The following is a 12,530-nucleotide window of genomic DNA, read 5'->3' on the forward strand; positions in this document are numbered from 1 at the left end:
ATTCGTTGGACAATACAGAATTATTACGTTGAACCATCCATAAAATTTCAGTATAACGTTTGACATCCTTACTGATGAATGCAAGTATTAATTCTAGACTCTTGCTATTTCTTAGATATTCATTTCGCCACGCTACAAAACTTTGCAACACTTTTTCCAGAAATAGTCACTGGTCATATTTCTCGATACAATATGTTTCCAACATTGAATAAGAGTAACATCTTCTTCCATAGTAAATAAAGGGAGAGCCCTTCGGGAGAAGTAAAGATGTGATTGAGATGGACCAAATCTAAGTATGTTGAAACAAGCTTCGTAAGGAAAAGGTTTCCCGTGAGTTTCCTGCCATTTATTCAGAGCTATTTGGATCACTTCATCTTTAGTTACACTGTTAAATTTTATCGATCAATTTCCCTTACTCGTTCAAGGAATCGCGTGACCTCGCGATTAATTGATTAAAAACAACCATACAAACCACCAGCAACTCGGTTTCCTGCGTTCCCCGTTTCTGAAACGAACATTGTGAAAATATTCTGCCAAAAAGACGTGTCTGACATGTCTTGATCGCGCACAACATTTTGTAACCTATGAAAACTTAGGCTCTACATATGGTTGAATCGTTTTTTCAGTAAATATAGGACCACGAATCCTAGTAGACATTTTTTTGAAATTTTTTGGTACAAAAGTTTGATAATGAAAGGTTAAGATAGAGAATGTGTGGTTTTGGAGATTAAATCGTTTGAATTTTATAAGGAGTGGAATAAGAGTCGTTGGATGAGACCAGCCGTTGCCGGCTCATCCAAGGCCGATCGACTCAATGTGACCAATATAACAGAGTGGAATAAGAGTCGTTGGATGACACTTAATTAATTATGACGGTCATATATTTCCTTATATAAATCATATACTGTAACCAATATTTTCCAAACACGGTCACAAAGATTCTCAACCAATACCATGTTTTTTAAAAGCAAAGAAAAATAAATAGTATGTGTCGAAGGAAAAGAGGTTTCCCATTATTTTTTACGGATGACCATTGTTTGATGCAATTTCCTTGGATGTATTCAAAATTTCCACAAGTTGGTTGTTCAGCTAACATGATGGTCATTGAATCATAACCAGAAAAGCTCAGGTATTTGCAATGTCAAGATCCTAACTGTCGTGAAGAACCGCAAACATCAGCTGATGTTATGAATGAGCAAGAAGATGAAAAGGTAGAAGATACGTGAAAAAACTTGAAACCTAAAGCCAGGTTGAAGAATCCACAACACGACCATTGCGGAGAGACAACATCGTGGAAAAACTTGAAGTTTAAATTCAGGTTGAAGAAGCCACGGTATGACCACTTTGGAGAAGTAGAGTTTACAAAATAGATGATTGGTGAATGCTCAAGCCCTGGCTGCAATTTTTTTTATGCATTTGCAAACTTCTACAGAAGAAGACACATACGGAAAATACTTTTTGGAATATCCTTCGTGTTTTAAGTTGGAGTGGATTGATTAAGTGTATGAACTGATTCCACCATCGTTATGTTGTCATTAGATTAATTAATGGAAATTTCTTTGTATTTGCACCACTCTTATGTTTATATCAAATAATATTAGATTCCATTGAACGTTACATTAGTCTCACATTAACTTTCATTAAACATTAAATTTAAACTTAATTACTAAATCATAAAAACAAGGTAATAAAACATCCTCCTTCATGGAGCGGCTGGTGGAGCGACTTGTAGATCAGCTGGTGGAGCATCTAGAAGGCAGAAGAAGTTAAACTTGTGAAGTAATCTACGGATATTGAAACATGCTAAATATTGAAAAGGTCTTTCGTAAGTTTCCTGCCACAGTACTGCGGCTCTTTGGATCAATTCAACTTCAGTTTCGCCGTTAAACCTATTTCGGTTAACTTGCATTATCATACCAAGAAATTGGTTGACAACATGAGCAATTGAAGCAAAACGATGAGACAATCCATAAGCATTACGGTGTCTCAGGTTTCCCGTTTCTGCAGCGAACATTGTAAAAACTTGTTGCCAGAAAGTCGTTTGCGAAAAATTCAGACTACCATTGATATTATTTCTAGTTTGAAAAACATAAGCTGTGAAAATTGCTAAATCTTTTTCAGAGAAAACCTAGAAGCACGAACTCTGATAGTCATTTTTTGAGATTGAGTGATGAAGATCAAAGTGGAAATATGAAGAATTTGTAGGTGGAGGAGGTGTGATTTTGGAGTTGAAATCAAATCAAATTTAGGTATGGGATTGGTAGCCGTTGGATCCACTAGCCGTTGTCGGCTCAGTCTCAACCAACCGGCTCAGGTTGAGACAACCATCATCTCAATTGGAACCGAGGCTCGACTCAATGTGATCCAGTCGCTCCAGGTTACGCCGATCATCTCTGTTTAATTCGTTCGATTCGATTTGAGCTTCAATGAACAAAACCTTTTAATTGGGGGTTTGTCCATCCATTTTAATGGTTTGCCAGTACCTCTGTAAGTGTAAAACTGGCAAATTTGTTGATATACAAGTCCCATTGGACTTGCTCTTAGGGAATTCATTATTTGCTGACGATTTCACGATTCAACAAAAAATGATAGCTTAGCATGTGCAGGTTTAAATTATGATTTTCGTTACCCTACTAGTATTTCATTGCTAATAGATGGTAAGCATGCCATGGATCTTCCAGTCGAATATCAATGTAAGCCTCCAGAATATGAGGTGTGCAGAGTTTTTGGTCACTCCAACAAGAAAGACCAGATGGATTTCTAAAAAGGTTATTGGTGGGGTTTTGAAAGAACCTACAAATTGACCTGCAAGTGCACAGGGTCAGTTGTAGCTAGTGATGGGAAGAAAAGGTTTGTCCACAGGGACTTGGAGGGAGCTATTGAAGTTCTCTAGCTAGTCTGAGCTAGTGACAGGCAGTGAAGATGGTATTTACAGAAGCAATAAAAATGAAGCAAAGAGAAAGACCAAGGCAGTGAGCCAAGGGCAGAGACAGTGAGCAAATAACCAAAGGCAGTGAAAGAGAATTAAACAAAGATGAGGTAAAATACTAAAGAACACTAGGGATTTGATTCCACCATCTAACCTATCTAGGCAGTGTTACTTGTGAACTAAAATCTTGTCCCTAATGGACCTAGGTTAAGGTTCAAGCCTGCCTATGGTCCAGGGCTGCATTAGTGGAAGATAATTAGCTTAATTCACTAGCATCACCCCTAGCATTGAGTGTCTGTTTAAGGCACACTCAATCACAGGTGATGTTTGTTCCCTAACTTCATTACTTCCCTATTTCAGTGAAATGTGGATGGTTAAGTCCCTAAATTCTCTAGTTCACCCCTAGCATTGAGTGTCTTCTTACAGCACACTCAATCACAGGTGACTTCAATCACCAAGAACACTAACATCCTAATTCAGTTATACCTACAAGAGTGTTCACTAAGTTTTTTTCTACCCAACAAGGTCTTCAGGCTTCATCTAAGCCCCAACTGATGATCTAGAACATGTTGACAGTAATTGATGACATGATAAACATAAAGATTAATTGGAATTGCAAATTAAAAATTAACCCTAAATTAACAGTAAATTGACATTGGAATTAAACTGAAATTAACCCAATTAGGGGGTATCTCGGCTAACCAAGAACACCTCAACAGTAATACCCATACCTCAATTTATACAAAAAAGAAATGACGAACCCTAATTCCCAAAACCGAGAAAACTAGGGTTAGGGTTTACCTAAAATTCTTCACCCACGTCGACGACCCATGCTCTCTTCTTGTTCCTCCTGCTCTTCCCATGCTTCTATTGCTTCTTCTTCCATCTCTGTCATGCCTATAACTCTATTTCCCTCATTTCAAAACCCTAAATTTGAGAGGGTTTGTGAAACTAGCGAAATAGGCTAATAGGATGGATGGGTTTCGATGTCTTTGATGTAGGGTGGCTATGGTGTTGGGTGATGAAGCGGCAGTGGCAGAGGTGGTGTTCTGGTGGTGGCAGGACATGGTGTCTCTGCAGAGGTGATGGGGGAAGAAGATGGGGTGAGCTCGATTAGGTTTTGGCTAGGGGTTGTTTGGTTTGTGGGATATAAACTTAGGTGTTTGAGTGTTGAGCGGGATCATCGAAGTTTGAAGTATCGCAAAGCAAAACCGTGGGATGATAACTTCTGAAACGGATCTAACGGAGAAATTGAGACAGATCATGAGCGACCGTTGGATGCAAAAATACAACGAAACTGACGGCTCAAGATGGAGTTAGGTGCTGTAGTGTAAGGCGGAGATATCAAACTTCGATGCACAGCAAGGGAGCAACCGTTGGATTCAGCTACCATCTAATCTGAAGGCTTGGAATTTCAGCGCTGTGGTGCTCGGCAGAGACTTCAGATTTTGATGCTCTATGAAGGAGCGACCGTCGGATGCTTCTGAGAACTGATCTGATGGCTGAGAACGGAGGCGCTTTTGTGTGTAGAAAATGAGGTTGTGCGCACCATTCTTCGCGGCTTCCTTGCGTAATTTCTCCCGGCTTTTCACTACTTTTCTGCTCTTTTCGCTCCGCGACTCATCCGAACTTTATTTATTACCTAAAAATGCAAAATTAATTAAGAAAAATATTTATTCTTGAAAACAATGAAAATACAGAATATGGGATAAAATGTAGAATTAATGCACAAAAGATGAGTTAAATGCCAAGAAAAATATATAGAAATATGCACTTTTTAGCACTCATCAAATACCCCCAAACCTGAATTTTACTTGTCCTCAAGTAAAACAAAACTAAGGAAATCCTACCTATACCACTGTCGCTGGTCTCTCGAATGCATTTAGCGTATGCACTAAGCCTTTTAAACCACTAAGTGTCCCTAGTGGACGAGTTGAAGTCTCGTGAAGGTTTGCTTAGAACGTACCTACAAAGTTCTAGGTCAAAATATAAGCTCAGATTCCATCAAATGTGACATGTGCAAGTCAGTTTAAGCTCACAGCAAAATGGAGATGTCAATCTAGCTATCCAAGGCACAATCCTAACACTGATAACAAATAAAGACATGTGATAAGAGTGTAAAGTGTATCTACACATGTGTAAAGAAAGATCGGATGTTATGACTACTAATCACCAAGAGATAGTTTCTCAGGCTAAGAACCAAGGTCGAAATCTAGCTAGCTGTCCGGACTTTACGAGAATTGTGAATGAGTTGGAGGTATTTCACAATTACTCGCGTTGTACATCAATGGCATACACCCTCCTTGCTTATTACAATGAAACAACAAAAGATGACAAATTACATGACTCTTATTTACATTGACTATTCTCTTTTTATTTTTGGAACAAGAGATGATGGAATTGATAAATACTTGATTTTTTTTTTTTTTTTTTGACAAATGATACTGATTTTTACATAAGGTAGCACTTTTGATACATAACAAAAAGAAACAAAAAATTACATGACACTTTGCAAGAGGTAGCCCTTTTTGATGCACCCAGTTAAATTCGATGGTTGTCTTTCTTAATGTAACCTCCACCTTCTATCCCAACCAACCAAAGAACAAGCTAGTCAAGTTTCGTTCAGTATTCTAAAGTGATTGGCAATCGTAACTTCCTATCAAACACCTTGAAGATCGAGGCCATACATGTATTGGTAGATCGTGCGCGTGCAAATTTCTTATCACTATGTGAATTGTGCTAGAATCAGGGTGCCTAAATATCTAGACTAAGACTCCTAATAAAAATACATATTTGCAAAAGAGTCAACATTTCAAGGTAAATGAGCTCCATTTTTATGATTTTTCATTTTTTAATTTTTTTTAATTTTTATTTTTCAATTTTTATTTTTGGAATTTTTCAATTTTTTTCAAAAAGAAGAAGGAGTTCGTTTTCAATTATAGCATATTATCGTGGCATCTACTCTATACCCCCAAACCTAAACTAAACATTGTCCTCAATGTTTCAAAATATGGAAAGAATTAAAATGCAACATATGGAAAGGGACATGCTGAGTAGAGTAAAAGGAGAGAGAATACCCGATTTTGGCGAAAGCAGAATTAAAACTCCGTTATTCAAGGCAAAAATCCAACATATTTCAGCCGAGATCATATTGGATTAGTAAAATATATACAAAAGGAACAAAAGGGTTTTTAAAATTTTTCTACTGGATTATATACAAAAAAATTCACCATACACTAACAATCTAAAGAGTTGAGGATCAACCCAAAAGACAAAGTGTAGACATTTCAACAGCTTCACACAATAATAATATGATAGAAACGCAAGTGAAACTGTGAAACAAAATGAGCTACCCCCAAACCTGGATTTTTCAACGGATAAAATTTTGGAAACAAAATCTCGCAGTTTTGGGGGTTCATCATGTACAAGGTCTAGCTCAAAGTGAACTTTGCTAGGGACGGGCAAACATGCTAATTCCAACTGTGGTTCCTCAAATGTATTATACTTAGAAGCAAAATAGTCCAAGAGGACTTGGGAAGCACACAGTTCCAAACCTAGATTAGGGACTCTCAGAAAAGTCGGTTTGACAATATGGGTACAAACCAAATCTAGGTTGGGTGGAAGGCCATCAGATTGTGACTTATGTAGGACGATAGGCACATCATTATTAATCAAATCAAAATCTCCTAAATCATCTACACATGTCACATCATGCTCACAATCATCAATCAAATTAGCAAGTTCACACTCAGAATCATCAACATCATCAACAGATTCATTCTCATGCATCGGCAAATCAGGAGAAATATCACAATGTGACCTAGGTAGAGAATCAGACACATCAAATATATTTTCATGCATATTAGTGTCTACAGAAGATTCAACTATTCCTATGTCATGCTCATCTTCACAGAATAATTGTACGAATCCCATGTCAATATCAAAATCATATGAATTACAATGAGTATTAGAAAGAACAACATGCATGAAGGTCGAGGGAGAGAAGCCATATGTTATTGAACCAACAGGTTCCACAATATTTTCATGTTCTTCTAACATATCATCATAATCATCATCATGGTAGCATGCATATTGATCCTCATTAAAAGTGGTGGTGTCGTTAGTCGATTCATGTTCCTCTAAATTAGGTTCATATTCAACATCATTTACATGAATGGGACTAGACACTTCATTAGGGACAACATACATTTCCTCATGAATTTCCTCCTTTTGTAGGTGAAGCAAAATCTGATCTAAATATGCCTGAATTCGTGATGTAGATCTATCGAAGTTTTGCTCACTGAGTCTGAAAGCTTCTGTGGTGGAGTCTAAATTCATGGGAGTACAAAATTCTTCATGTTCAAATTGTGGTGATTGGTACATGTGTGCATGGTCATTAGGGTTTATAAAAGATTGATCGCAACCCTCAAAGGATTGATTACGGTCCCAATGACTACCATTCTCACAATTTATGGGCATTTCATACCTTGGATTTTCTCTAGATTGCCTAAAATTATGCAAAATATGACAATTCTCAACAGGGTGGTCTAAACTACCACATGCAGGACATGCATAGATTTTAGGTTGCCTAAGAAAATTAGATGTGACAGATTCCTCATGTGATTGCATTTCTAAAGCTGTGATTCGAGCTTCTAATTGATCGATCAGTGATGATTGTGTGAGTGAGGCACTAGCAAAATGTTCATTTTCACGTTGTGGCAAACGATGCATGTGCGAATAGTCAGTAGGGTTCATGTATTGAAGCTCGGGACTTTGAAAATGTCCATAATAATTCCTATAACTATTGACATCATGGTCTGTGGGAGGTTCATAACGTGAAGTTTGTCCATACGCAAGTTCTCTAAGGGATTCGTTGTATTCCCCAACTGTAGAAAAAGATCTAGACATGATTGGGCTCAAAGGCTAAGTAAAGAGTTTACAAAGCTCAAAATTTGGTTTTTAAGGGATTGGACTTTTTGGAAAAATTTGGTTTTGTTGGGAAAAATTTGGTTTTGGCGGGAGACATTTGGTTTTTGGGAAAAATTTTGGTTTTTAATGTGGGAGCAGAATAAAATTTGGTTTTTGAATTTGGGAGCAAGTAAATTTTTTTTTTTTTTTTTGTAAGGTTAGGAGCCCAATGATTGGGGTATAAACCTATAGTCCAAAATAAAATGCAAGCCCACAAAAGAAAAGAAAAATAACAAACAAATAATTACAAGCATATAAAAGAAAAAGAAAAAGAAAAATAAAAATTATTACAAGCCCAAATAGAAAATAAAGAAAAAGAAAAATAAAATTATTACAGGCCCAAATATAAACACTTAAATACAAGCCCAGATAAATTTAATGAGGCCCAGTTGGGTTAGCTCATGGGTTAGGCTTACTTGATTTTGGAGGGAGCCCAAATTTGGGCTTTTTATCCCTTTTTAGTTGCACAGGCCCAGTTGGGCTTTAGGATCGTCCTAAGCAGCTCAGTTGGTTCAAGCCCAGCAGCAAAGGTGGAGCAGAGCCCAGCAGAATCTGCAGCGAAGCCCAGCTCAGTTGGTTCAAGGCCAGCTTAATTGGTTCAGAGCCCAGCAGCAGAGAGTTGGCACAAGTCCAGCAGCAGAGAGTTGGCACAAGCCCAGCAGCAGAGAAAGCAGGCTTTGGCTTTGGCTTTGGCAGCAGCTGCACAGCAACAGCACCAGCAGAAACTGCAGCTTCACAGCAGCAGCTTCAGCAACACTTGCAGCAGCACAGCAGCAGCACTTGCACTTGCAGCAGTGCAAGGTAGTGCACACCAACAGCAGAAAACAAGCAGCAGCAAACAAGCACTTGCACACCAACAGCAGCAAACAAGCACTTGCAGCAGTGCAAGGTAGTGAAGCAAAAACAAGACAGAAAACAGGAAACAAGCAGAAAACAAGCAAACTAAGGTAGAACAAAGAAAAAACCAAAATTCAAAAAAGAAACAACAACAGCGCCGCTAACCGAGTCCCCGGCAGCGGCGCCAAAAACTTGGTGGGGTTTTGAAAGAACCTACAAATTGACCTGCAAGTGCACAGGGTCAGTTGTAGCTAGTGATGGGAAGAAAAGGTTTGTCCACAGGGACTTGGAGGGAGCTATTGAAGTTCTCTAGCTAGTTTGAGCTAGTGACAGGCAGTGAAGATGGTATTTACAGAAGCAATAAAAATGAAGCAAAGAGAAAGACCAAGGCAGTGAGCCAAGGGCAGAGACAGTGAGCAAATAACCAAAGGCAGTGAAAGAGAATTAAACAAAGATGAGGTAAAATACTAAAGAACACTAGGGATTTGATTCCACCATCTAACCTATCTAGGCAGTGTTACTTGTGAACTAAAATCTTGTCCCTAATGGACCTAGGTTAAGGTTCAAGCCTGCCTATGGTCCAGGGCTGCATTAGTGGAAGATAATTAGCTTAATTCACTAGCATCACCCCTAGCATTGAGTGTCTGTTTAAGGCACACTCAATCACAGGTGATGTTTGTTCCCTAACTTCATTACTTCCCTATTTCAGTGAAATGTGGATGGTTAAGTCCCTAAATTCTCTAGTTCACCCCTAGCATTGAGTGTCTTCTTACAGCACACTCAATCACAGGTGACTTCAATCACCAAGAACACTAACATCCTAATTCAGTTATACCTACAAGAGTGTTCACTAAGTTTTTTTCTACCCAACAAGGTCTTCAGGCTTCATCTAAGACCCAACTGATGATCTAGAACATGTTGACAGTAATTGATGACATGATAAACATAAAGATTAATTGGAATTGCAAATTAAAAATTAACCCTAAATTAACAGTAAATTGACATTGGAATTAAACTGAAATTAACCCAATTAGGGGGTATCTCGGCTAACCAAGAACACCTCAACAGTAATACCCAGCCCTCAATTTATACAAAAAAGAAATGACGAACCCTAATTCCCAAAACCGAGAAAACTAGGGTTAGGGTTTACCTAAAATTCTTCACCCACGTCGACGACCCATGCTCTCTTCTTGTTCCTCCTGCTCTTCCCATGCTTCTATTGCTTCTTCTTCCATCTCTGTCATGCCTATAACTCTATTTCCCTCATTTCAAAACCCTAAATTTGAGAGGGTTTGTGAAACTAGCGAAATAGGCTAATAGGATGGATGGGTTTCGATGTCTTTGATGTAGGGTGGCTATGGTGTTGGGTGATGAAGCGGCAGTGGCAGAGGTGGTGTTCTGGTGGTGGCAGGACATGGTGTCTCTGCAGAGGTGAGGGGGGAAGAAGATGGGGTGAGCTCGATTAGGTTTTGGCTAGGGGTTGTTTGGTTTGTGGGATATAAACTTAGGTGTTTGAGTGTTGAGCGGGATCATCGAAGTTTGAAGTATCGCAAAGCAAAACCGTGGGATGATAACTTCTGAAACGGATCTAACGGAGAAATTGAGACAGATCATGAGCGACCGTTGGATGCAAAAATACAACGAAACTGACGGCTCAAGATGGAGTTAGGTGCTGTAGTGTAAGGCGGAGATATCAAACTTCGATGCACAGCAAGGGAGCAACCGTTGGATTCAGCTACCATCTAATCTGAAGGCTTGGAATTTCAGCGCTGTGGTGCTCGGCAGAGACTTCAGATTTTGATGCTCTATGAAGGAGCGACCGTCGGATGCTTCTGAGAACTGATCTGATGGCTGAGAACGGAGGCGCTTTTGTGTGTAGAAAATGAGGTTGTGCGCACCATTCTTCGCGGCTTCCTTGCGTAATTTCTCCCGGCTTTTCACTACTTTTCTGCTCTTTTCGCTCCGCGACTCATCCGAACTTTATTTATTACCTAAAAATGCAAAATTAATTAAGAAAAATATTTATTCTTGAAAACAATGAAAATACAGAATATGGGATAAAATGTAGAATTAATGCACAAAAGATGAGTTAAATGCCAAGAAAAATATATAGAAATATGCACTTTTTAGCACTCATCAGTTATCTTCTGATTGGGGTCACCGGAAACGAATAATGAGAATGAGATTGAAGGAACTCATCAGGTTTTGAATGTTGCAGCCAATTCTTGTGAAGCAACTATTATTTCTATTTTAACCGAAAGTAACAAAACTGATGGAATAGGGGCAGTAAGTAAATTAGACATTGAAGTGTTAAACCGGGCAGGAAAATCTCAGATTGATGCATAAGTTGTTATCTTAACAGAAGGGGACATCTTGGTATGGTTTCCAAGGAAAAAACAGGGAAAATAAATATCATAGGTGTTGAAAAAGCAGCTGGATCAGTCGGTGGTAAAAATGCAAGGGCTCTGAATGACAAAAGAACTGCAGACAGTAAAGTTTAATGGGTTAGTAATGCCCTAGGAAAAAAAGATAATTTTTGTCAAGTAGAAACCTCAAGTTGTACAACAAATTGGTTTTGGTAGTGGAGATGGGGTTTCTGGTTCCCTGGAAGACTAGATTGCAGCTAAAGGAAATGTTAGATCCCCTATGAAGGTTATCTGACACTGCTTCAATATGGGGGTCTGATGAAAGAAAGGTTACTATAGAAAATATGGAAGAAGATAGCGATGAGATGGATGACTGTGCTTTTGAAGAAAATCTTAATTTCTTGTCCAGTGAAGACAAGCTCACAAGAAGAAATGAGAGATAGTCGAAGAGAAAACAAAAAAGCTTTGCAAGCTCAAATGGAATGAAAGTATAAAAGATTTGAAAAAAAAAAGAAAACCAAGAAAATTTGGGGAGAGGCCAAAAATCTCAAGTAAAAAGAGATAGTCGTGACTATTTTGTTGTTTTGTCAATTTAGTTTGTGTTTGGTTGAGGTCTAGTTTAATTAGGTTAGAGGATGACACTAATTCTCTCCTTACTGAATGTATTATTTATTTTTTCTGGATTAAGGCTTTTGCTTTCTATTTTGACTCGCTTAGGTTCTTATTTTTATTTTCTATCAACGATTTTAGCCTTTCTCTTTAAAAAAATGTATATAATGTTTACGGCTAGGAACTCGAACTTCGTAAATTACTTCTACAACCGAGAACTTAAAACTCCCAACCACAACAAAGCTCAAAAATATAACTAAAAAATGAAGTTTCAAATTTTTAAATAAATTTCAGACTCACCTATGACCAGCAATAAAGGTATCGAGCTATCTGTAAATGAACTTATGGCTAGAAAATACTAGCATCAGTTGGGAATCCGGTTTGCAATACATAGTCTACGTCTAAGAAAATGCTTATACAGCTAGGAGTTTTGTTTTTCATATTAACATACTGTTAGGAGTTCTTCATTTCCTAACCGAACTAAGTTGACAATATCCAACTTACGACTGGAAGTTTATCAATTCCCATCCTTAACTACAAAAATGAACTCCCATCCATAATTTATTGTGTACGGTTAGAGGTTCATCCATTCCTAATCGTAGGTAGTTTAAAATTGAAGTCTATACTCATCAGATCTAACCTATTTATCAGAAACATGAAAAAATGGTGAGTCTATCGAACCTTAACTCAAAAAAGTCGTTGCTAGAGGATTTTCTCTTGATTAATTAATTCTTCTCTTTGTTGTGGGATCGATTCGTTACCATTAGATTTAGGTTTAGTTATGGAAGAAGGGTAATTTTGATATTTATATGAAATGGTCT

This window comes from Papaver somniferum, chromosome 2, assembly GCF_003573695.1.
Source record: "Papaver somniferum cultivar HN1 chromosome 2, ASM357369v1, whole genome shotgun sequence".
Classification (NCBI taxonomy): Eukaryota; Viridiplantae; Streptophyta; class Magnoliopsida; order Ranunculales; family Papaveraceae; genus Papaver; species Papaver somniferum.